General features: G+C 37.5%; 1 long non-coding RNA gene across 1 annotated transcript; it reads right to left on the minus strand.

Annotated features, from left to right (window-relative positions):
* Positions 1–3,400: 3,400 nt before the first annotated feature.
* LOC137020270 (uncharacterized) lies at positions 3,401–27,599 on the minus strand. Its single transcript, XR_010895170.1, has 3 exons — positions 27,469–27,599; positions 27,258–27,356; positions 3,401–3,732 (listed from the first exon to the last, which is right to left on the minus strand). It is a non-coding gene; the product is annotated as an uncharacterized lncRNA (long non-coding RNA).

The raw sequence follows: 27,599 nt of genomic DNA on the forward strand, positions 1-27,599 counted from the left end.
TTTATTCCGTTCAGCCTCTCAAGGAAGCACAAAGCTTGTGAGTAACTTGACCAGCATTTTAAAGACATCGTTCATCATATTGTAGTCGGCTGTCAGTTGGCATGGAAGGTATGGCTAAACTTCCTCGGGCAAACTCAAAGCCTATTGAAAAGATAACAGGAGGGTCAGTGTCATGATCACTGTTTGTCCCTGTCACGCCCCGGACTACATCTCCCACGATCCTCTCTGCCAGTCACATGTTCTCGCCTTGTTAATCACCACACCCAGCTGCAGCTCATTACACGGACTACAAAAGACTCATACACACATCACCTCAGGGCTAGGTCTTGTCTTCCCGAGTGTAACATTTCCAAGCGTTTCTCCTGTCTCCCTGTCTGTTCCGGTTCCGGTTCCGGTTCCGGTTCCTGTTACTGATCCCTGTCTGGTTCTACTGTTCTGTGATTGATAGCTGCCTGCCTTTTGACTACTGCCTGTTCTCTTACTACGATCCTGCCTGTCTCTGATGTTCCTGTTCGCCTCATTTGACCATGCCTGTACGACCACGCTCAACATTTAATAAAGCTTTGCATGTGGATCTTACTTTGAGTCCCGCCTTTGTTACAGTGAGAGTGTTTGGAGCAATGAATCTTGACATGATAATAAATGGTAATCAAGTGTACTCTTAAAATCTCCTGTGCCAACAACCAAAGATGAGGTCTGTCTTAATGCTTTCATCTGTATTACATGAGGACATGGATTTGTGAACTTCAATTGTGTCAGACATTCTGGCACAATTGGCTATAATTATGTAATGTGTGCATGCCAAAATGGATTTTAACATTTTAAAGTTTAGCCTTGAGTAAAGTGTTGTAATTCTTTGAAACAAGTTGAATACAGCAACATAAATGACACAGAACAGAATGAAACTATTGTAATATCAAATTAGGTAAATGTGTTAAAAATGTGATGGCTTTAAATATATTGAATTATTCTGATTGTTTAAATTTATTAAAATCAGCCTATTGATTTCCATGAGTTCAGTATTCAATGAGCTTATAAACAAATGTAAATGTTTATACATCTAGTTCATATGTAAAATGGTTAAGTTTTAGATACTGTCAATGTGTTAATAATGTACACTTCTGTGTTTATGTAAATGTACAAAAATGTATGTGTGCTAGAACCAAAATGTACATATGAATACCTATGTTTACTAATGATTATCATTTTAGTTGTCCATATGCTTACAACATATAGGAGCTGTTTGATCATATACAAGATCAAATATCTTTTGACATGATTTATTCTATTCTTGGTGGTATAAATCATGTGTTTATAATATATCTATGACTACTGGAATGTCTTTAAAATATAAAATAGAGCTACTGTGTTGGATCATAATTTGCTTGAACATAGATTAACATTTTGTTATAACATTCACTGAACTTTTTAATTACAATATTGGTCATACAAGGACTAGCCTAGAGTGATCTCATTGGTTTGATCATGTGTATGAAATGGATAATTTTGACCTTCTGCCTCTTCTATATGATCTGTTTCTCTAGGAAACATGATTTACTTATTCATAAAAGAGGAATGCTTTTAATGGCAATCTCTGTCAGTCATGTCCTATTTCCTGTTATCATTATTTAATTCCAACTCTATTGTTCTTGTTTCTGCTTTCTGCTTTCCCCATCTTTCTTTCAGACACTCTCTGCTGTTTTTTTTTTTTCACCCATTTTCAGAGAAATTTGTCCAAAATATGTTTCTATAAAATCTGATTTCAACAAAATTTGGTACACATCAATGTTGTTATTGTTAACTAAAACTAATATATATTTTTCATTATTAAAAATAAAATCAAATAAACTAAAATAAATATTATATAAAAAGGCTAAAATGTTAGTTTTGCCTTTTTGTCGCCATCTCAATTTGAACCCTGCAATTGCAGTTATTTGCAGAATTAACATCTTTACGTGGGATGTGCACAGGATGAATCTAATGTTTTGAGGAGAATGTGTGGCTGTCACCACATCGGTGGATACTGTACTTCGCAATCACGGATTGTAGTCTTGGAACTATGACCAAAATAAGAATTTTCACCAGAAAAAGTAATCTGAACAAGTAACAAATCTTTTGTTCTGACCAACTGAGAAAAAAGCATTAAAAAATAAATTGTGCTACCAATGGTGATTACATCTAATGATTGCTTAGCTCATATCACATCAAACCAGGCAAATTATTATTATTGTTATACTTTGTTCTCAAATTATTAATGTTAACAACATTAGCATTGCATGACTATGTGTATTTAGTGTGTATTAGCATTACCTGTAGATTTAAATTTCTGTATAGTCTAATCTCTAACATTAATTTGTCATACATACAATCCATCATCAAAATATTAAATTTAATTATTCCAGCTGCTGTGAGAAAAGGCTATAAATGATCCACCAGCAGCATCATCATGCGATATAGCCTACTAGATTGGACTCCTTCTTTATGTAAACAGATGTGGCGCAATGACGCAAAGACGAAACACTCCAATTAGATTACATTATTAAAAGCTTACCATTGTGAATCAAGCTATGGTAAGGAGATAGTTTTGAACACTGGCTGGTTATGTACTTGCTCAGAAATTGATTTTGGATAATTTTTAACAAAAAAAAGTTGCTCAGTTGCAGCTTTAAACTTAAAAACTTAAAATCAGAAATACCTTGAATGACTGTCAGGTGTATGTTCTGTTTTATGGACTTTTAGTTTGTTTTACCTTGCTCTCCTGTTTCCACTCTTCATTTGTTTCCGTAGGAACCGATTGCATTCACCTGTTTCTAGTTTAGCTTCATTGCTTGGTCTCTTTTTAAACCATCTGTTCAGTTCATTTCTTTGTCTGGTGTCTTCAATGTTAAAGTTGGTTTATGCTACTTCTGTGTAGTTCTCCTGTGCCAGAGTTATTTATTTATTTATTTTTATTATTATTTAGTTTAAAAAAGTACTCCTGGTGTAAATAGATCCTCTGTTCTAGGGTTGTCCAAACTCTTTCCTGCAGAGTTTAGCTCCAACTTGCTTCAACAAGTTTGCTTCAAGAACTTGATTAGCTGATTAATGTTTGTTTATTTGGGGTTGGAGCTGAACTCTGCTGAACAGTGGCCTGCTCTATTTGCTTCAGTGTGCAACTAACTGTGACAAAAACATCAGACATTAAAATACAGATCTAGTAACAGGTCTTTCAACCATGACTCCTTGAAGAACTTCTCATCTCCATCTCACAAGATGGTCATCCACTGGAAGACTGTGGAGGAGTTCCTTGAGCTCAGCCACCTGGTGTTCAGGGGTGACGGTGCTCTGTAGACCATTTTTTTGCAGTGGGTTGGATGATTATCTGATTCAATTCAATTCACATTTATTTGTATAGCGCTTTTCACAGTACATATAATTCCAAAGCAGTTTTACAGAGAATGCATGTCAACATTACAATTTAGAGAATGCAGTTAGCTAATAATGTAATAATTTAGGCAATTTAATTTAAAATCACTGTTAGCAGTTTAATTGAAGGTAGAAGCAATGAGCTCCTGAAAATAATGAATTACATATTAACAAGAATTAGGATATATAGTAATTTGGGAAAGTGCATGTTGATCCAGATATTGTGTCATCTGAAGTCCTCACAGGTGTTGGTGCCATTTCTTTAAAGATGTTGGTCATCTGAGGTCTTCTTAAGAAGTTGGATCCAAACTGAAGCTGATGTAATCTCTAGTAAAACAGAAAAGCAAATGGAGAATAATTAGTGTAGCTGCTGTTCATAACATTAAGCAAAGATAGTCATGTGCAATTGATCTGATATGAGATGCATTATGTGAATGCTTGGCTAAAGAGATGCATCTTTAATCTAGATTTAAACTGGGCGAGGGAGTCTGAACCCTGAACATTATCAGGAAGGCTATTCCAGAATTTAGGAGCCAAATGTGAAAACGCGCTCTCTCCTTTAGTGGACTTAGATATCCTAGGTACAACCAGAAGTCCAGAGTTTTGTGATCTTAAAGAGCGTGAAGGATTGTAGGGCGATAGAAGATCGAACCATTTAGAGCCTTATAGGTCAGTAGCAATACTTTATAATCTATACGGAACTTAATAGGTAACCAGTGTCGAGATGATAAAATTGGTGTTATGTTATGATCATATTTTCTTGACCTCGTTAGAACTCTAGCAGCTGCATTTTGTACTAATTGTAGCTTGTTTATTGAGGAAGCAGGACAACCAGCTAGTAATGCATTACAGTAATCTAGCTGAGACATCATGAATGCATGAACTAACTTTTCTGCATCAGAAATAGAAACATATTCCATAGCTTAGCAATGTTTCTGAGGTGGAAGAAGGCTGTTTTTGTATCGTATGAAATATGATTTTCAAAGGACAAGTTGCAGTCTAATAAAACACCCAGGTCTTTAACTGTTGAGGATGAAGTAACAGTACATCCTTCTAAATGCAAATTTTAGTCTGAGAGATTCTGTGTACAAGTTTTTGGCCCTATAAGTAATACTTCAGTCTTATCTGAATTTAATAGAAGAAAATTACTAGTCATCCAATGTTTTACTTCTTTAACACATTCTGTCAGATTAGATAATTTGGTGATTTCATCTGGTCGTGATGAAATAGCTGAGTATCATTGGCATAGCAGTGGAGACTAATTCCATGTTTTCTTATAATATCACCAAGTGGCAGCAGACCCTTGCGGCACTCCATAATTTACTATCGTTATCTTAGATTTTTCCCCGTTTAAATAGACAAAATTATGACCGTCTGATAGGTACGACATAAACCACCGCAATGCCTGTCCCTGAATACCAGTATAATTTAGTCGATCTAGGAGTATTTTATGATCTATAGTGCCAAACGCAGCAAGATTTGGAAGAAATGGAAGATTTTAAATGGGTCTGTAATTTGTCAATACATTTGGATCTAATTGTGTTTTTTTAATGAGGGGCTTAATAACTGCTAGCTTGAACGGTCTTGGGACATGACCTAGAGATAAAGACGAGTTGATAATATTGAGAAGAGGGTCTTCTGCTACAGGTAACAATTCTTTCAGTAGTTTAGTGGGTATTGGATCTAATAAACATGTTGTTGGTTTTGACGCAATGATAATTTTATTTAGCTCTTCCTGTCCTATAGTTGTAAAGCACTGCAATTGTTCTTGTGAAGCGATAATTGAGGACAAATCATAAAACATTGTCAAAGGTTGTACATTTACAATTGTATTTGTGATGCTTTCGATTTTATCAGTAAAGACATTCATAAAATCATTACTACTAAACTGTAATGAAATGTTTTGTTCTGGTGATGTCTGTTTATTTGTTAATCTAGCCACTGTACTAAACAAGAACCTTGGATTGTTTTGGTTATTTTCTATGAGTTTGTGGAGATGCTCAGCCCTGGCTGCTTTTAGAGTCTTTCTATAATGGGACAAGCTGCCTTTCCACATGATTCTGAAGACCTCTAAACAAGTTTGTCTCCATTTGCATTCTAGATTACGAGTTTCTCTTTTGATAGCGTGAGTAATACTGTTGTACCATGGTGCTGTATTTTTCTACTATGCGCCGGACTATGCGCCAGACACAAAGCCAGAGCTCACTGCAGACCCAGATCAAGAGCCTGTGCCCACCAGTCTTCTATCTCCTTAATTGCCACTGGTTCCGCCCAGTATCCTGTCTCCTTCATTGCTGCTGGTTCCACCGAGTCTCCTGTCTTCTTCGTCGCCACTGGTTCAGCCCAGTCTCCTGTCTCTTTCGTTGCCACCTTGGTTTATGGACCCCCTGACTCCACCTAAGGCCTCCAAGCACATGATGCCACCTAGGCCTGTTGATTCATTGGCTCCACCTTGGCTCCATGCTACCTCGTCCGGCTCGACCAGGCTCCCTCATCCCTCCAGCTCTGCTTTGATCAGACGTCACCCTGGCTTTGCCATATGCTTCAGGGGTTCCGGGCTTCCAGCCTTCCACCCCTTTGGCTCCACCAGGCACTGCTTTTCCTCCGGCTCCATCATTGTCCTTGGTCACTCCAGCTTCACCACAGTCTTCCTAGCCTCTTTCTTGTTGGCTCTGCCTTCGCTCGCCAGGCCAGCGGTTTCACCCTGTGCCTTCATCCCTTCAGCTCTGCAAAGCACATTTTTGCAATCGCCAGAGACACTGGCCAACAAATACTGTGAACATACATTTTTGAATAATGGGTGAGTTATGGAAAGAATGCTACATCTATATTCACTTTCTCTTCTGACATACTTTTTGAAACTTAACATTTGAAGTACAGCTTGAACTAATCCCCTCACATAGAGCAACCCTGGCCCTGGAGTACTGATATTATATCATGGCCTGCACTCTGAGCTTCCTTATTATGTGAAGTAAATCAGTTACTCCCTAGCGGAGAGAAGACAGTAGGGAGTTTCTGTTGACTCAAGGTTTGTTTGCTCTGGCAGAAGTTATGAGCATCTAAGTACTCTGTGCCACTCAGAGTGTAGGCCAGTGCACTCATGTAGAGAGCTACCTTCAGATTCCTGCAGGCTTTCTGAATCTCAGCCCTGTCTTGATTGATGCTCTCTTTCTGACTAATGGGATGGTCAATACATTAGTCATATGTTGAAACTCAGCATTCAAGAGCTCTTGTTACCTCCGGTCATGGAACAGATACCTCCAGAACAGCTTTCTGGACTAATGTGATGACTTTGATGGATTAGAAGTTAATTCCAATACATCACTGTCTCTTGAATACTGTGAAGTGTTCTCATTCCTTAAAGTGTACAGTACAAGGCACAAACATACACTGCATTCCAAATTATTATGCAATATATGAAATACATGAAGACTAATTAATAATGAGTCTTCATGTATTTCTAAACCCACTGTAGATGTTTCTCTTTGTTAGGTTTGGTTAGTGGTGTCTAAAATGCATCTTTACGCACAACTGCCAGCCTGCATGGTGAGGTTCTCAAGACTCCAGAGACACCAGCAGCTTCAAATACCTGTTTGCTGCTCAACACTGGCTTTTTTTTTTTATATAGCTGCCCTTTTAATACAATATATATATATATATATATATTTTTTAGGAAATTTCATTAATAAGCCTTTATCTGACTGAGTTCTGCTGTGCTCTAAATCACTTACAAATCTTATGATAATTCAATAATCTCCATTCAGTTTCACACAATATTAGTTGTTTTCATGCCTTTTGCACAACATTGCACCATTTCATGCTTTTCATCTTCAGAAAGATCTTTCTTCCTCCCCATATTGCATGAGAACTGTGACTTGCTTAGTAATGTGGAACAACCTCTAAGTAGGGTTCCCATAGATCTGGCAAATTATTTTGTCTGAGATTGATACCAGTTATCTAAAAAGACATGGATAAATAAACAAACAAACACTTTCTTAGAAAAACTAAAATCTGAATGTTTATTGTACTGAAATCTTACTGATATGTCAATTGCATAATAATTTGGAACGCAGTGTAAACACATGGCTCATTGTTCCTACTCAGTGTTCTATGCCAATGGGGACAATAGTGGACATTTGGAGCTGTATGAAAGCCTGCTTCTGCTTATGCTGTTGATGACATAAGCAGGTGCAGCAGTAAGCTATCAAATTTCCTCAGTAAACATTAACTGCCTAAAGTTGCCTCATGCAAGTGACTGAGTTGACCAGACAACTCTCTTTCTCTCCTTCTTTCCTCCTGGGTTAGATCTAATCAGCTGGTAGTCACACCTTACATAACACACAGGCTTCTTTTGTTGCCTTTAAGTAATGATTCTGTCATAGCTGACAGCTATGTTGCACACCTATGAACAGTGATGTCACTGCAGTACAGGTGACTGATTGTGTGCTACACATATCTAGCCATCCAAATGTGGAATGTGTTCTAAAATAAATATTCTAATACCTAAGATCCATAAAAGCAGCTCTAAATGAAGTGTTTTTGTGTTCAACAACTTTGAAAAAACACTTAGAAAATAGATATTTGCTCATTTTCAAGCTAATTCCTGTTTTTAGTAAAAGGTCATTTGTGGTTTTTTTTTTTTTTTATTGTTAAAATATGTTCTCTTATCCAAGCTTAATATGCAAAGACAGGTAAGCTATTCATGAGTTGATTAGCTTGAAATGTGTAAATACATCAGTATTTTTACATGTGCAGTCATAATCATGCTAGTGTTTGTGCGTAGTCGAGCTAGCTTGTGCGTAGTCTTCATTTTTCTTTCCAAGTACATATCACAGTGCGTAACTGAATATTTGAAATATGAAATATATGTTGCACTTCTGTCATACAGATCAATTGCACAATGGCAAGATCAATTAAAGTCCAAATAGTGCTACAATCTGTTAGTCCCCATATGCAAAAATCATAAAATGTCATCTAAATGCTTCAGTCATACTGAAATCATAGCAAAGACCAATTATTTTTTTAGTCAGACTAAAATCATTCACTTTTTTTTTTTAACTGTGGTTCTGTAGTATATGAAAAAATAGCACCAATATTGTCTGTGAGTCTGGGCACAGGCCAATCTATTTTTCCATCCAATGAAAAAAGTGGAGTGTTTGGAAACTTGTCATTATTTTTGTAATTCCATTTGCTGATGCAGAAATTGCACTTCACCTTTAATATAGATTAACATTTGGACAGATTTATTTTTCCGTGTTTAGGAAAGATTTGTTTCCTCGCATATCTTTAGGGATAACATTGAAACAAGGTTTTTAGTATTTCCTCAGGGAGATTTAGCCTAATGCACTGACTGTAAGTCAACAAGGAAGGGCTCTTACTTAGTACTCTTACTTGCCTGCCACTTAGCCCTTTACTAAACCAGATTTAAACTGCCAAAACATTCCTATCAAATTTAACAAAACAAGTAATTACCTGTGACAAGTACCTTCCCATAATCCCCCCCCCCCCCCCTTTTTTTTTTTTTTAATTCTTTTCTCATATCCCCCTTTGAATGATGCTTGGCCTTCTCTCAAGGGTTATGTAAGAGAGAACCAGAGAACAAGCAGCTTCTGCAAACAGGCTTGCACACTGCAGCAGATATGACCTGCAGTCTGATCAGAGCCAAACCACACTTCACTAAAACTCACCAGGAAGGAGAAACTGACCTGAAGTCTGCCCTAAAATGCCTGTGTCATGTTTGACGTCCACAGAGGGGTGGGGTTGATTGATTACCAACCCCAGACTTAAGAGAATGTCACATAGTGATAAGGAGATGGTTTGAAAGGTAAAGAAATGTACAGAGTAAATGAAAGAGTTCTTAGTTTTGTCAGGGTTTTAGACTATAAATTGATGAAATGATTATTCTAATCCATTTACATCATTGTTTGACCTGGAATGGACACTTATTAAACTTGTTATTAAACTCTCAACGTGCTGCAAAGTAACATTCCAAAATATGTATGTTTAACTCAAGTTTCAGAGAATCTCCTTTTATGAGTCATATGTTGGACAAGATATAATCTGCAGGGTGATTTGGGTAAAAAGAAAAATAATCCGTAAATAGATTTAAAATGAGATAAATGGAGCTGATTGGCAGCTAAGGCTATGTTCACACTGTCAGTCCAAATCCTATTGTTTGTGTATCCAGCTGAAATCTGATCTAAATTATTGACTGTTCAGATCTGATTTGTGTGTCCCCTGGCACTCTTTAACTTTCTGGAATATCTGCATTGGTTTCTATGGCAATGACATTGTGTTAGTAGGCATACGGCAAACAAAAACAACAACAGCAACATGGAGGGGTTTGCAATACAGATGTTGTCTTACATCATGACAATATGTAGCTGCCACGCTGAACTACCGCATCTTCTGAGGCAGCAGAAGAAATGTAGAAAGCTGGTACAGTATGTGCTGCTTTTGCCCCCCGGTGCTGTTGTATCCACCAGTCTCATGATTCAACATGTCTCCATTATATTGTAATTTTCTGCTCGACCGGAACTTTGCAACAAGTTTTTGCAGCGACTTTGAGCATGTTTGCTATAACAACATCTGACATGTTTATGTTTTACGTGGTGTGAGAAAGTGACATATAACCATGCAAAATCCGATCAGAGCGGTCAGACTGAAATGGATTTCCAGAAATGAGATTTGAACAGGATGTCAAACTACATATGAATGTAGCTCAATACGGATTTGTAAAAATTATATTTCATGATGGTGAGGAAGAGCCCCAAAAAATTCCCTCTTGGAGTAATTGAATTTCCTAGGGTTGACATATACATTTATTATTGCAAAACACAGACAGACATAATTAAACATGACTCATGGGTAAGGGAGGCTTTCATCAAAAAAAAGAAAAAAAAAAAGAAAAAGAAAAAAAAAGCATTTATCACAGAATTAAATTATTTAAACAGGACAGGATAATGATAAATTGTTTTTATTAAACCACTTATCAAAAAAATCAAGCCAATTTTACCAGTGAAGTAATTACTTTTCATCAAAAAAGAGGGCCACCTACCCTATTAAATATATTATTAGGGATAAAATATGACAGAAGCTGTTCCAAGCAAATCTTTTCAACCAATTAATTTTAAATGTGTTGTTAGTATCACCAAAATTCAGAACTTCAAGACCCCCATCACTTCTTTTGTTTGTGAAAATATTTTTCAATTAATTTATGAGATTTATTATTAAGAAAAACCTAATCAAATATATTTTTGGAGGTATGATTATCTAGTGCTAAAGAAATGGAAGGTTATACGAATCTGGTAATTGTGAAATTTGAATCTTTCTTTTGAACGATATTAAGGCCAGCGAAACTATCATTATTCAAAATAACAATAGATAATGTTTCTACAAATTTAAAAAATGGCCTCAAAGGGCAACCCTGGAGTATACCGCAAAGAAAATGTATAAAACCTTGACGATGTATGTGAATTTAAAATTAAACAACTATCAATGTCTTTGTACAGCATTTGAACAACATTTTGAGGGGAATCCAAAAGCATCAAAAGGATTCAATCAACGTCACCAACACAAAGTTTCTGACAATTCTTTTGGCCTTTGTTTAAAAACATTTTCCCTGAAAGATTGAGTTATAATAGTTTGCAAGAGCCTGATTATAAACACAACAAGGCTGTGAAAGTGGACTAGTGAGTAGATTAGTTTACCTGTTTGGCTGATCATGTTTAATGTCTTCACTCCGGTTAAATAGTGTTGCTGTGACCAGGTCTGAATTTCTACTCATTCCCACAGATTTCGAGCTCAAATCCGAAGTGCACACACATGATACAGCTGTCTTTGACATACAGCTCATGAGTGCATGCGGCTTATTAATGGTCAAATACACACAAAAATAATGTCACAATGCCCATCTTGGTGAGTATTAATGTAAACACAGTCATAAACTGTTTAGGAAAACACATGTATAACAGTATTTTGGGTGCGTGCATCAGGTCTTAAAGGGACAGCAGACTAATAAATGTGTCGCTCTCTATAGCCACTTTTCCACCATCGAGCCAAACGGTTCTCATTGCGTAACCATTCCATTCCATGCCAGTCCATCTGCTTATGTTGTTAATGTTTCGGTGGTGGGGCCGAGATTGTGGAATAGCTTGCCTGTCCATCTTAGAGCAGCTCCTTCCTTATCAGTTTTTAAAACTCTTCTTAAAACTCATGTGTTTTATTTAACCTTTAATATTTGTTAATCTTTGCTTTTGTTATGCTTCTATTATCAGTTTTATTATTACTATTGTTTTTTTATTTCTCACTCATGTACATTACTTTGGTAAGTCCTGTGGCTGTTTTAAAGGTGCTTTAAAAATAAATAAACTTAAACTTAAACTTAAACAACAAAAGACAAAGAGAAAATCACTTACTTCTCTCAACTGATTAACTTGTGTAACTTTAATTGATTAATCTGTATTTAATTTTTACAATGAAGATTATCCAGTGTTATCTTAAATTTTATTACTTTGTTTCTTTATCCAGTTTCTTACCTGGATACTACTGTTAGACCTACCTGAAAAAAATAAAGCAGTCTATTTCATTTGTATCTTTATTCTATTATATTTTTGTGCTATTGTTAGTAATTTGGTATATATTTTTTAAATTCAATTTACCATTTGAATTGAAGCTTCCTTGTGCTGTGTGTAAACTATAGCAACAAAATTACTCCATTGTAAAAGCAAATGCATTGAGTTAGCAAATATTTATGTGAGATAATTGTAATGTAATTGATCAATGTTTGTTTATTAATAAAAGCTTAAAAACTGTCATCATATAAAGTGATCTCTTCAGAAGAAGTTTTTGATTGCCAAGACTTTCAATGGATGGACAAAAAGACATAATATTAAAAATATCTATATGACAGTATATGCCACATTTTTTCCCTGTAGTATAGAAAATGGTATTGGATATTGATACTTTTAATGGTATCGTATCGAAGTTAGAAATTCCAGAATCGTGACAACACTAGGGAATCCTGAAGTTTATATCTGGTCATACTGAATTATTATGTTTAGCCAGCTACTAATTCATTTGCTTTTTTCCATGACTGGCTCAAGTTGTTGTTTGAAACTTGTCCAGTCGTCTTCCTCTCCAAACATCAACTTTACTCTGGTTTCCCTCCATGACTCCAAATGGGAGTTTTTACACTCCAAGAAGATTTTAAGGAGTCCTGAGAGAGGTTGTCCACTTTTATTTTTGTGTCTGCTCTTTCCTGTGCTGCCCTTTGGAGGACAATAGGAGGAACCACAGGCATTGGCTGTCCAAATCAACCCCCCTGACCTTCTTTCTGGATAAGCTGGAGAAGGTTGAGGAGGCTAGTGGACAGCAGGAAGTGCAGGTTCCTGTTCAAACTGGATTTTACATGCAAACCCTTGAAATCAGAGAAGAGAGTAGCTTTTGTGTTTCCTTCAGACACCGGCTGTTTTTGGAAGTTGTCTTCCATGTTTTCCTCCAGTTCTGTTCCCAGGCATAGTGACTTTGAAGTAAGTTTGATAGCTCTCAGACTGTGAGAGTTCACTCACTATGGTGTGAAAGAGGTGGTTTCTGTGAAGAGTAGTTGTCCTTGTTGAACAGGCAGGTCCTAGGCTGGTTAGTGCTGGTTTTGGTGATGGTGTTGCTGGTGAAGCTGGTCAATTTCTTCTAATGCTTGTTGACAAAGAAAGAATCATCCCATGGCATAGACCAGAATCCAAACCACAGTGCTTGCTGAAAACTAGCAATGCTAGTCTTTTCAGTAGGCATATGTGTGTTCATGTAAACAGAGGAGAGAGTGTGAGAAAAAGTTTTCAGATACTCATCCTACCTCAACTGGACAGCACTCTTTTACACTCTTTCTTTTACACGCAATGCTGGAAAACCAACAATTCATTTTTAATTTGACAACAAAACGACTTTGACGGGCAGAAGGTGGGGTGTGGGCCTTGGCTCTGCGGGCAGCTCACAGAAGATCTGATGAGTGACAAGCCTTTTAAACAGCTCAGATTAACTCTAATCTCCAAGAGCCCAACCTGGAGCTCCATCACAACCCCCCATAACCCTGTATGCTCAGTACCAAATCATTCATATGCTGTGCGTCCTTTGAATAAAACCCACATGCTCCAGAATTACCAATTCAGCACCCTGCCAGCCTCGGAAAACTGAAAAATTTACCCCCATGGCTAGATCTAAAATGCAAATGTCTCTTTGCAGATGAAGACATTAATTTCCCCCAAAAAGACGGGCAGTGGAATTTCAGAGTGTCACATCTCATGTCTTTCTGAAATGCCTGGGACAGGCCTCAAAGGGAAAGCACCCTGGAAAGAGCTCTTGAGGCTTTTCACTAAAAGAGGACCCAGAGAGGGAAAAGGGATTCTTCTTGTGCTTGCTCTCGCTGGGCACATTGAGAGGCTCACAATGCCAGGAGCCAGTGCATTACAGTAAAGGGGGGCTGCCCTCACTGGGCGCCTCTGAAACAGAGGGACTGCGAGGGAGGGCTGATTTCTTTGGACTCCAATAGAGGTATATGCAATCTGCCACCCAACAGTCAGCCTCTACTCCATCTTTCCATTGACAGCTAACTGTTCCATAAACAAGGACAAATCCAGCATGAATTCCACAGCGCCTGGCAGACGTTGCCCTCTCTCTGGTCTTTTCATGATTTTGCTCTCTTTCTTTCTCCCTCCCTCCCTCCCTCCCTCCCTCCCTCCCTCCCTCCACTTTGTCTTTTGTTGCAGGGATCCCTGAAAGGCTGTTTTTCCCTCGTTTTTTCTCACTAGCCTTCTGTCCATCTTTCAGTCATCTCTCTCCCTCTCCTTCTCTTTCTGATCTCTGTCATTCCAGGAGAGAGAACAAAACTCAGTGGTTGCACTCTAACGAATAGCATTCCAATAAAGGCTCTTTTGCACTGATGCTGAATAAAACTCTGGGATTAAAGCCATCATTGGGGCCCCTGAAACAGACAACCTGTTCTCTTCCACAAAACAACACACAGATCCACACTTTTGCCTTGATTTAGTGACCTTTTCCAATTGAACACATGAGCACAGAAGATGAGTTAGTGTGGGCAGCTGCAAGGCTGAGCAACATGGTTTAAATCCCAAGAACAGAAAGATACCACCCAACCTCACAACTCAACCACAAATTAATTTTAGTTAGCAACAGATGCTATCCATTATTGAGCCCAGTGTGACATCAGGTGGTGATTATTGGCAAAAATCTGGAGGTATTGTTGCATGGGGGTGGGGGAGTTGGGGAGGTCAGAGCAAACTTCATCTGAGGAAAGATTCTGCAATATCAAAATCAACAGCAGGTGATAGATCCTTTTCTTATGCCTAAACTCTGGAACAGTCTTCCTAGTGTTGTTCATGAAGCAGACACACTCTATCAGTTTAAATCTAGATAAAAGTCCAATCTCAACATACACATAACACACTATCACATTTCCATAATTCAAATCCCTTAAGGGATTGTTAGGCTACACAATTAGGTCAGCCGGAACCAAGAACACTTCTCATACCATCCAATGTACTTGTTACATCGTAAGAGGAATCACATCACACCATATTTGATCATTTAGCCAGAGGAGAATCTGTTTCTCTCAAGGTTTTTTTCTCTACATGTCTGCCACCTAATGGAGTTTTGGTTCCTTGCCAGTGTCACCTTTGGCTTACTGAGTTGGGGACACTTAATATTGAGCTGGATGATGGCATCACTGCTTTCTGCAGAGTTGCTTTATAGCTGAATTGACCACATTTCCTAATTGATGATCTTACTAATACAGATTAGTTTCAAAACATCTGTAAATAAACTAAAGAGAGAAAACATACAACAACACCAACTGGCCATAGATCCATTATGTAAATGTAAGTATGATCTTTGATCTTGCATTTTATTACATTTTTACATAATAACATTTATTCCAACATGGTGTGTAAGCAACATAACTTATGCAGTTATATCATTTTCCAATTATAAGATATAAACTCAGCAAAAAAAGAAACGTCCTCTAAATTTCAACTGTTTTTATTTCCAGCAAATTCTTAACATGTAAATATTTGTCTGGAAATAAAAAGTTTCAACAACTGCAATATGAACTGAAGGTTTTACAGACATTTGATGAACAGAATTGGAATAATGAGTCGCTGAGCAAAGGGTAACAGTCAGTACAGTGCATCTCATCCTCATGGACTACACAAGATTGACCAGTTCTTGTTGTGAGATGTTACCTCACTCATCCACCAAGGCATCTGCAAGTTCTCAAACACATCTGGGGGAACATATTGTTACACATAGTTTGGCACAGTGTGAGGACGATCAGCAGTCTTAGGCATCTCACATTACAGACATTGCGGTCTATTGCTCTGGCCACATCTGCAGTCCTCGTGCCTCTCTGCAGCAGGATTATGGCGTATTTACATAGGTGATCAGGGACCTTGGATATCTTTCAGTAACACTTTAATTTAGGGTCCAATTATTACTATTAACTAGTTGCTTATAAGCATGCCTATTACTAGAATATTGGCTGTTTATTAGTACAAAATAATGCCTTAATCCTACCCAATACCTAAACTTAACCACCTTACTATTAATAAGCAGTAATTAGGCGTTAGTTATTAGGCGTTAGGCAAAAGTCATAGTTAATAGTGAGAACTGGACCCTAATCTAAAGTGTGACCCATCTTTGTTCTGGTGTTTTTCAAAATTAGTAGAAAGCTCTCTTTAGTGTCCCAAGTTATTTTAACTGTGACCTTAATTGTCTACTGCCTGTAAAGTGACAGTGTGTTATGGTCTGTGCATGAGCAATAATTGTTTATATTTAATTGAACATGCATGAAAAACACTGTTTAAATCCTTTTCAATAAAGATCTGTTAAGCTTATTTGGATTTTACAAATTTATCTTTGAAATACATTATCCTGAAAAGGGGACCTTTTTTTTTCTGAGTTTATTAAATAAAAAGCTCAAGAAGAACAAAAATCCTTCAATACAAAAATAATGTATTTTCAGGAATGTCTCTTCATCTGTGAAATGCAGCTGCACACCTGCACACTTATGTCCTGTAAATATTGTAATATCATACAATGTTTATCATGTACTTTATGTAATTTACATCTCATAAATATATCTCAGTATGTAAAATATCAGACAAAATTCTTAAGGTTAAGATTATATTTGTAGAATTCAAATATTATAATTATTATTATTATTATTATTATTATTTTTATTTTTATTTATTTATTTATTTATTTGCAATAGATGCAGTTCTCACAATAGAAATTCTATGAGTATTCCAGGCCTAGAAATGTTTCATAACCCTGAGAACTATGCTTCAAATAAATGTTTTCATTTTTGTATAGCAGTGATGTATTACTGTTAAACCTCTGAAGATCAAATTCACACATAATTATACTATAAATGTCTGTAGGTGTTCTGCTACATTGCACTGATGAAGGAACATTCACATGTTCTATTTAAAAAAAATAAACTTTTCAAGCTTTTATTGGAAAATTAGATTTTTAATGAAATGCTATATGCTTTGGTGGCCTTTTTCAAACTGTTTTTGGTGTATCAAAAGAGTACACTGCAGAAATCCACCTGATACATACAGCAAATTGAAATGTGAAGAGTGGACAGTTATTGTGAAACACCTGTTTTTCTTATCACCCACTCAACCCTTTTAACTCTCTCTCCCGTAGTGTGTTTGAAAGTGTGTGTGTCTTTGGAAACAGCTAAGGAGTCAGATCACAGGCTTTGGTTACACAATATCTTTCCAAGGGCACCATGGGCTCCTGTCACAAACACACACACACTGGCCCTCTTAAACGCGGGCAATCACTCATGCAAGACCAGGGTGCTCTTATGTACACATCTGCCATGCTGGGCAGTGTGGGCAGAGAGACAGAGAGAGAGAATAGGAGAGGGCACTGGCTTTAGGAGGCCAGGCAGATGCCTGCTAATACTGCCGTGGCTGCCATGGCAATAGCCTGACATTGTTTACTGCCCCTTAGTAGAGGGCTCGGGACCCCCAACCCCTCCTCTGTGTCATTCTCTGTCTTCCTCTCCTTCTAATGTAAATGACTTGCCATGTTAAAAAGGAGGGAGATGTTTTGTGCTTGCTGTTTTTCTCTTTCTCTCTGGATGGAGTTGTGTGTGTGTGTGTGTGTGTGTGTGTGTGTGTGTGTGTGTGTGTGTGTGTGTGTGTGTGTCCCTGCGTCCCAATGTCCATACTATCCATCCTAAATAGTATGTGAGATTAAAATAAGTGTGTCTCAAAGCATAGTATGTTGAAAAGAGTATGCCAAAAGTCCCCGGATGGTCTACTATTTCCGGTAGATTTTCAAAGTGTGGATCTGTGCACACTATAGAGGCTAATATTGCCCACAACCCATTGCGCGTTGTACGAGGATTCAGTTCATAACTACAAACACAAGTAAAAAGTGTTAAAAACTACAAAACATGGTGAATATGCACGATCGACGCTGAGAGGTTTTTTGACTGACTAATAATCAGTTCAAACTGATAAAAAATATTTATTTTAATGTTATATGTGTTATTTTTCCATTTTTGTGTTATTGGCCATTAACTTTTAAATGCATCATTATGCATTAATATGAGGAGAGTTCTCCACATGAAAGACTCGCGACTGCAGATCAACGTGCTGCATTTCTCTCTGATACGGTAAGAAATTAGCTAAATGAAATGTGGAGGATGTAAGATGATTGACAGGCCAGTTTACGGTGACTGGATGCGACAGAGAGAAAAGACGCGACTATATGATGTGATAGTATGTCCCAAAGCTTGTCTACTCAAAAGTACTTTTTGTTCACAGAAAGAGTATACTTTTAGGGCGTAGTATAAGTAGGCGAATTGGGACGCAGCATGTGTGTGTGTGTGTGTGTGTGTGTAGGGTCAGGTTTATGGTGAGCCTTTGGCTGTAACATTTCTGACAGGCTAATTTCAATGCATATAGGACTCATTAAGGCCAGAAATATACTCTATGGTATTATGCAAATGTAGGCTAATGAACTACAAGTATGTGGTCCCATTGTATACATACACGTGAAGTGTGTAATTTCTTTTAGCGTCACTAAAAGTAATTGCCAAAATAATGTCTGTTTTCAAATAGGTTTCCTAAACACATCTGCGATGGATCTTTTTGATCCTGCTTTATTAATGCTAGATTTTACATGATTAAAAATCCTACAAATTTGTCCTTGTAACAAGTCCACTGAAGACGAGCTGAATTTGAAATTTGAAAGTGCCATATTTATTCAAATAACACATGAACAAAATACAAAAAAAAAAAAAAAAAAAAACAACAACAAAAAAAACAACAAAAAACAAAGGCATGACTTGATCCATGAACTTGAACATAAACCTAAACATAAAACTCAACAACAACAGTTACAGGGAACAAAGCTACAGCCAAAAGACAATGGTAACATGGGGGCTATATACACAATGACTAATGAGCAAATGAGAAACACCTGAACACAATAAAACAATGAACCAATGAGAAAACAGAACTGAGAAACACATTACCAAAACCAATCAGAACATGACACGTAAGATATGTATGACTTGAAGTGGCTCTGCGCAGAATGATCAGTGTATAACATCAAAGTACTGTGAGGGCAATTTGAGAGCAGGCAGTTCCATATGCTTTTGAATCGCTCTTGTGGTACTTTGACGTCATACATGGATTGGTTTGCGCAGCGCCGCTTCAAGTAGAACACACCTATAGACAAGGGAAGCACATGGCAAGATGACATGAGGAGCAAGGAAAACATGTGACAAACAGTAACCATGATTATGAGAATTATACAAAATAAAAGACATGAAAACACAAAAGTGAAATCAAAACCGAACATGACAGTCATATAGACTGATACATGTGATACTGTGTGATTATGACAAGTAATGTAATGTAAAATATGTCCCATATCATATTATTAAAGCTATGAAGGGCTAAGTAAAATATTTCAATGCTTTTTCAATTACATACTTATATGTTTGCATACTACTAACCGATCAGCCTGCTAGTTTTGCATAGCATTATCCAATTAGCCAGCCAGCCTAGCATTCTGCTAACTGATTAGCCAGTTTGTTTAGTATACTACCAGCCAATTGGCCTGCTATAGCAAATCTGTCTCTGTTAAAAGGATAACCAAAAATACTATTATGATTATTTAGAAGAAGATATCACAATAACATTTTGAACAGACATTTAACTGGTTAATCAGTTAGAAGTATGACCATATTAGTCCAGTTCTGTCAACACTGCATTGGCTTCCTGTTAAACATTGTATAGATTTTAAAATCTTGCTAATTACTTACAAAGCACTAAATGGTTTAGCTCCCCAGTACCTAAGCGAGGCGGTAGATCCTTCTCCTATTTGACACCTAAACTTTGGATCAATCTTGACACAACCACAACGCAGCCCTGAAGTGTCAGCAGAGATTGAGTCAACTAGATCATCCACTGTGAAGGCCTCATCGACACGACAGCCAGTGGGACAGTTCCTCAACAAACCGTCCCATGCCAGCGTGATGAATCCAATCCTCAACTGGATGGAACTGGAATAAATACTTTGACTGTTGCGATCCCATCTGACTTATAGCTGCCTGAATCATAACAAAGCACTGTTCGCCAGAGGAGAACTGGCCCTCGTTTTTCTCCATTTTTAACACCTGTTTGCCACCTGATGTCACCTATTGGAGTTTGGGTTCCTTGCTGCTGTCGCCTTTGGCTTGCTTAGTTGGGGACACTTGACATTTGATATTCAACAGTGTTTTGATCTGCCTGCATTGACACCATTGTATGCGAACTGAACTGAGCTGGATGATGACGTCACTGTTTACTCCAGTGCTGATATAGATAAATTAACTAAATTAATAACTATTGATTCTTACATCTGAATGAATCAATACTGAATTTACTTAAGATGGATACTGACACCATTTTCTTTAAGAGCTGTTGTGCAGCCAAAATTATATACCAGGTATCACTGTAAAACTGTTTTGACACAATCTGCATTGTAAAATGTGCTATATAAATAAAGGTGACTTGACTTGACATTACAGGTGACTACTTTTTGGGGTCTATGAGGATAGGATTCTGGATCTTACATAAAACCACAACCACAAATGATTGATTCAGAATGATGCCAAGTTTGATAAGACATTTCCTGACATACCTCGCTGATGTTTTCCTTTTCTGAGAAATGAAAGGTAGAGGGAGGAAAGACTCAGAGAAGACTAAAGTGAACTTGCTTTGGTGTGGTTGCACTATGTGAAACTGGTTTAAAAATAATACAGAATATCAGTTGCAGATTTGACATATTTCTTAGAATAACATATCACAAAGGAAAAATGTGCATGAATAGCAAAAGAACACTTGTATTTATGTGACTAAGTATCCATCAGTCATGTTCGTGTTCTGAGACACAGTAAATGTCATGTTTGTGGTCTGTATAAACAGTAAAAATCATTGTGGAAGAAATTACAAGCTATTTTTTATGGAATAGCACACAGAAAAATGTCCCTACCTTATGGAACAAAAATATATGGGAATATACTGAAAAATACAATGATGTCCAATCCAGGATCCAGTCTTTTGGTTTGCTGATATGTCTTTAGAGAGCATGATTATGGAGGGAGAACTACTCAGTGGCTAAATCTGGTTAATGTTAGCAAATCTTCAGCAAGCAGCATCTTTAACTCAACAGAAATATTGGTAGCAATTAATTTTACAGCCATGTTCCCCTATGTACATACTATGGACATATTATAGTGATTGCAATAATAAAAACTAAGTATTAAACTATTGATGCTTAACACACCAACAAGTGACATTTCACCGGAAGTTTTCCAGCTGGCTTATATTATTGCGGAAGTTCTAAAGAATGATCCGTGCATGTAGTCCATTGCATGTGTGGATGTAAATGTGTGAATGTATGTCAGCATTTGATGAGATGTATGCTAAAAAACATATGGCTTGGTTTATAAAAAAAGCAGGTGTAAGGTCCATGTAAAAGGGGTTTCAAGCAGGTTCAGTGCACCCATCTGCCCAGCTGTGCCTCTCTTTATCTCCACTTCCGGATCCCATCAACCAGCTTTTCTATGGTCTTCACCCTTCAGCTAGCCCTAAATCCTCATCCTTACACACACACACACACACACACACACACACACACACACACACACACACACACACACACACACACACACACACACACACACACACACACACACACACCTTTTACCCACCCCAGCCCATATACTACAGGCCCATATCCTCTGCCCAGTGCTGCATCAAAGCCACACATACTACACCAGAAGATCATTCACTTTAAGACAGGAGGAAGCTTAGTGCCGGACCTTTTGTCATGTCACTTTTCTTTTTAAAGAGCCATTCTTGAGAGCGCCTACCTATCTCATTTATTTAAGACTCGTAAAGGGAGATTGTTGGGTTTATAAAGGGCTGCTTAGGCTAGGAAGCATTGTGTGGAAGGGGCCGTAAAAATCGATATCCCTGCTGGACAGGACAATAGAGGGCTCTATGGCTGCTTGGCAGGGAATAGTGGGGAGGACTTGGGTGAGAGGGTGAGAGGGAAAGTTATTGTGTTAAAGGCAGAGGATTGTGATGGATGGGGGATGAAGGTGTTTGCATGAGTGGAAAAGAGATTGTTTGTGTGAGTAAGCCTGTTCAAGGTTTGGTCAAAAAGAATGACAGCTCAGTTGTGAAGCTTAGAGTGGTACTATTTTTCATACTTGGGGTTAGGCATTTGAAGAACTCAGGAGTTTATGCTACTGATATTTCTTTGTTAAGATTTATGATTTTGCCTTGTCGGATGATAAAACTCCCATAGATTTGTCCTGAAACTTAAGGCTGGAATACACTACACCACTTTTGCCCAGATTTTTGCCCCAATTTACAGGCTGGATGAGTTGACAGAAAGTCAAAGCCATTTTGCTAAAATTGGCCAGTCCGAGTTGACAGATTTTATTGAAAATTGTGTAGTGTCTGATGTACACTGCTATTATGATTCCATCCAGTCAGAGAATCAAAAATTATTGATATTTTGCACCGATTTTAGAATATATGTTGTTTTGTTATGCTTGTAATGACTTGAAAGTATGGTAGTTTGTGATACTTGATGCCCTGTTTCTCTCTATAACTATTTACAAAGTTGGCAAGTGTGTGCCTAGTGTTTTAAAACCTGTTCAGATTTTAAACAACTACAAGCCAAGTATACTTAGGATACTTAATTATACATTTATATCTCGATCAAAAGTAAAGTAAAAATAAAAGTATAGGCCAAATATACTTAAAATGTCAGGATAAAGTCTAGTAATGTATAATATATAGTATAAGTGTCATTTTAAGTATATTTCTGAGAAGCCCATAAAGTATATTTCTGAGAAGTACATAAAAATTGACTAAAAGTAGGCCATATACTAATAGCACAACCTTGCAAACACGACTTTTTGTGTATCGCGCCTCCCCCAACTCAAACACCGCAAACTGCTCTTACAGGTGCTTGTAAAGGCATGTCTCAACCAGACTGTCCTCCTCCTCCAAAAAAAAAAAAAAAAAAAAAAAAAACCCTATAGGTCGTTTTTCAAGCACCTTATTATGACCTATATTTACATTTTAAAGTCATGCGCCTCTAGCTGGCATAAAAATAATGACAGTGTCGTCTGTTGTCATGAAATGACGTATGACTGTCGTAACAAAAATCAAAGTGTGTGTTCATTTAAATGCAATGTGTGGACTTTTTACACCATTTGTCCTATTTCTATTTAGCAAAACTATTTTTTTTTTATTAACCACTACACCTACCCTATCCCTAAACCTACCCTTAGTGATTTATAGTGCGTATATATTCCCTGGGATTGAACCCACGATCGCATGATCACATGATTGCATGTTGTTATATATTGCAATGCTCTGCAAACTGAGCTACGCAAAACCCAAAATATTACGCAGATAAAAGGGTACAATGCATTAATATGAAAGTGTCCTGTTGTCGATAGGGGCGCAACTTTAGTAAACACTCTATGGGTCGTATTTCAGGGAAGTAACAAACGACCTATATAGGCGTATTTGTTGGAGAACATGTTGGTCTCAACAGATAAAAGTAGGCTACTTTCAATAAAAAGTCAAATACTTTTAGCTGTGTTCCTATGTGTCATGAGTAAGCAGTTGTGGCTAACACTCTGGGTGCGTCTCAAGCAGCTCCCTAGCCTAGGTTGTGAATCAGTTTATCAGGTACACAAATTCGGACACTGGTAAGAACAGTAAACTGATGACTCTGATTTCTGGCGACATGACAACATCGTCATTGTACAACATCACTACTGGTATTTATTATTAACAGCAGAATTTATATTTTTCTGATTCTTTTATTTTATTTTATTTTATTTAAAGTGCATTATGATAAATACATTTATTGTGGGAGCAACTGTTTCAGTGCACTGGTAGGATTTTGTAATTGAGACAGCCTTTGAAATGGCAGACTCCCCTGATCAGTGTCCTGACTACCGAACTAGGTGAAAGAAGTTTTCTTGCTGCTAAAAACAAATAATTTGGAGGGACAAGACTAAATATAATTAGAATCAGTACATAAAATGGTTAATATTTAAGAGAAACAGTGAGTGCTCTTTGCCATTGTGGCAAAAGCAAAAGCGTCAGTCTATCTGGGTTCATGAAACCAGTCAGGCTTGGAGTCAGCACAGCAAATACCACAGTATGTATACAGATACACATCATAAATTATAGGAAAGTTGCTGACACTCCACCAACACTCCACTACAGGATGTACAGCGGCACACCTACATCTTGTCGCCAACGATCACTGTCGTTTGCATCGCTGGAAATCGTCAGCTCTCCATTGAAATCAATTGGATTATGTCACTTTGTTGCTGCATGTAGCTGGTTGTGTGAACAGGCCTGACAGTGTTTTTGAACCGGCATACCCCTGAGATTGACAGATCTGAGTAGTCAATGTTTTGATGTTGTCTGTCTCAAATGTTTGGGGAAGATAAAGCCATGAATGGCATATTGAAGGGTTATTTTACCGCTAACAAAATGAGCTTTCAATTAAACTTGCAACCAAGTCAAAGGCTTCCTCAGCACTTATACACAGATGAGCCAAAAACACTATGACCGGTTTACAGGCCAAATTATTATGGCTAAGTGACTGAGTCAGAGTATCTCTGAAACGGCAAGGCCTGTGGGTTGCTTCCAGTCAGCAGTGGTGAGAATTTACCAAAAGTGGTACAAGGAGGGACAAACCACAAACTGGTGATAAGGTGTTGGGTACCAAAGGCTCATCAATGCACAAGGCCAACGAAGACTATCCCATCCAGTCTGAGCCGACAGAAGGTCAACTGTGGCACAAGTCACACAAAATTGAATGATGGTTATGGGAGGAATGTGTCACAAAACACAGTGCATCACACTCTGCTGCATATGGGGCTGCGTAGCCACAGACCAATCAGAGTGCCTGTGATGACCCCTGTCAAACATTGAATGTGCCTACAATGGGCATGTGAGCATTGGAATGACCTTGGAGCAGTGGATGAAGGTAGCCTGGTGCAATGAGTCCCATTATGTTTTACATCACTTGGAAAGCAGTGTATGTGTGAGCTGTTTACCTAGGGAAGTGATGCACTGTGGGATGATGACAAGCCGGTCGAGGGAGTGTGATGCTCTGGGCAATCTTCTGCTGGGAAACCCTGGGACTGGCCATTCATGTGGATGTAAATTTGACACGTACCACCTACCTAAACATTGTTGCAGACCAGGTACACCCCTTCATGAAAATGACATTCTCTGGTGGAAGTGGCCTCTTTCTGCAATAATGCATCCTGCCACACTGCAAACACATTGTTCAAGAATGTTTTGAGGAACATGATAAAGAGTTCAAGGAGTTGCACTGGCCTCCAAATTCTCCAAGTCACAACCTACAGAACTTGAAGAATCTGCTGCTAACATCTTGGTTCCTAATAAAACAGGACACTTTCAGGGGCCTTGTAGAGTCCATGCTTCAGTGATTTGGCACTGAATTGCCAGCACACGGAGGACCAACAGCATATTAGGCAGGTGTTCATAATGTTTTGGCTCATTGGTGTACAAATAGAAACAAAGAGTGTCTTCTCGTCATGTCGACCACACGAACCAAACTCTTCCAGGCCTCAGCTACAACTACGGTGTTTGAGGGTGGGACAAAGTAAATGTTGTCCGCTGGCAGCCAATGAAGAACAAATGCAAATTTGTTGCAAATCTATGTAGGTTCGTGCAGGAAGTAAGACTGGAATTGGTTCTTTCTTTTGAGAGACAATAATGACATTTATAGTGTACTTAGCTATTTGAAAGTTTGCAAACCATTTACATGGACAAACAGCTATATTACACACTACATGAAAGGTAATGTCCAAAAAAGCATTACTGGGGCACTTTAAGATGTCCACTTTAGAACTATGCTATTAATGTTGATGGACAAAATGCTATGTCTGATTTTGTCACAAAAGCAATCAAAATTTCTTTGAAGCTTAATGAAACAACTAAATGAACCATCTTTTTTAAAGACAACAAGCCAAAACCTCTTCAAAGCTTAATTCTGCACAGCCTTTGCTGTGAACCACAAGCTACATTCTGACAAACACTTATAGAGTGAGCAACCCGCAGATTTGATCACAGAGAAAATGATAGCATCAGAACACCTTGCTCTTATTTTTTTTTTTTCTCTGTTAAACATCACACATCAAGTTTAGTCAAGCACACCATTGACAGTTAGTGGCATTTACCTTTATTTTGCTGCTGTTCTTGCTCTGAATGTATGTGCTCATGACATCTTCTCTGCTGCAAAACCTAGTAGCTCATAGAAGCACCATAGGTGTGTTCCCAAATTTAATGTAAATGTATTAAAATGCAACTTGTAATTACAAATATATTTAAAGTATTGTACATAAGAAATGACATTAAAGTATATTGTAGTTTAGCATAAAAGCTTGTCTGTACATTCCACAGTACACTTAAACCATATTTCAAAGACAATAGAAGTATTAATGAATTTACATAAAAATATGTACTTAAGTCCAAAAAGCACTATCAAGTGAAACTAACTGCATATTATTATCACATATTATTTTAAAGTATATTATTTCCCTAACAGTTAAAAGTATAATGGTTTTCTTTTGTACAAAGCTATATATCGTGAGTGTTATTTGTAGTTTAGTGTAATAATAATAATAATAATAATAATAATAATAAAGTATCATACAGTTAAATTAGCAATATGTTAATGTCAAACTCTAACCAAAGGTAAGACTAGTTGGAGTGCTATTTGTATGAGCATTCTTTTCAGTTTCAAGATGGTGTCTAAACAAGGCAGCTATTTTTGTAGAAACCTAGTCATCTCAGTATATTTTGTAACAGAGCTTGTGTGTTTCTATTTGTGCACTCATCTGAAGATCTCAGTTACTCAGTAAAAATATGTTTTTTTTGTTGTTGTTGTTGTTGTTGTTGTTGTTGAGAGCATGTGTGAATTCAGGGACAAAATGCATTTGTGTAAATTAAAAAATACACTGGCTATATCTATGTCATGATGAAAAGTACCTGTGTTTGTTTGAATGCAAATTTTCCTTTTGACATTTTTTTACAAAGAAACAAACCACAGACAATAGCATACTTTTGCAGAGAGAGAGAGAGAGAGAGAGAGAGAGAGAGAGAGAAAGAGAGAAAGATAGAGAAAGATAGAGAGAGTGCAGGCAGACAGCAATGTGGTCAATGGACTGCGTTGAAACTGACAGCCCCACTTACATGTGTGAGGTTAACCCCTGACCCTGAAATATAGGCCAGTAGATAGCACAAAGCAGGTCTTTGCACTAACTTGTCAAGCGCACCATCCAGGACATCACACTGTGCAGAGAAGAAAGCAAAGAAGGAAAAATATGAAACACACATACATACACTTTTTTGGCTACATTAATTATACATTTTACAACAACAACAAAAAACTGCTAATACATACTTATAGTACACGTTTTTTATGGTATCTAAGCAAAAGAAAGTTTCAGATAAACTGATGTTATGTGTCCATTGTTTGGTATTCTCACATATAATTCAAAAGTGTGCACGTGTGCATGCTAAAGTGTACGCTGG

Source organism: Chanodichthys erythropterus, chromosome 5, assembly GCF_024489055.1.
Source record: "Chanodichthys erythropterus isolate Z2021 chromosome 5, ASM2448905v1, whole genome shotgun sequence".
In the NCBI taxonomy this organism is placed as follows: Eukaryota; Metazoa; Chordata; class Actinopteri; order Cypriniformes; family Xenocyprididae; genus Chanodichthys; species Chanodichthys erythropterus.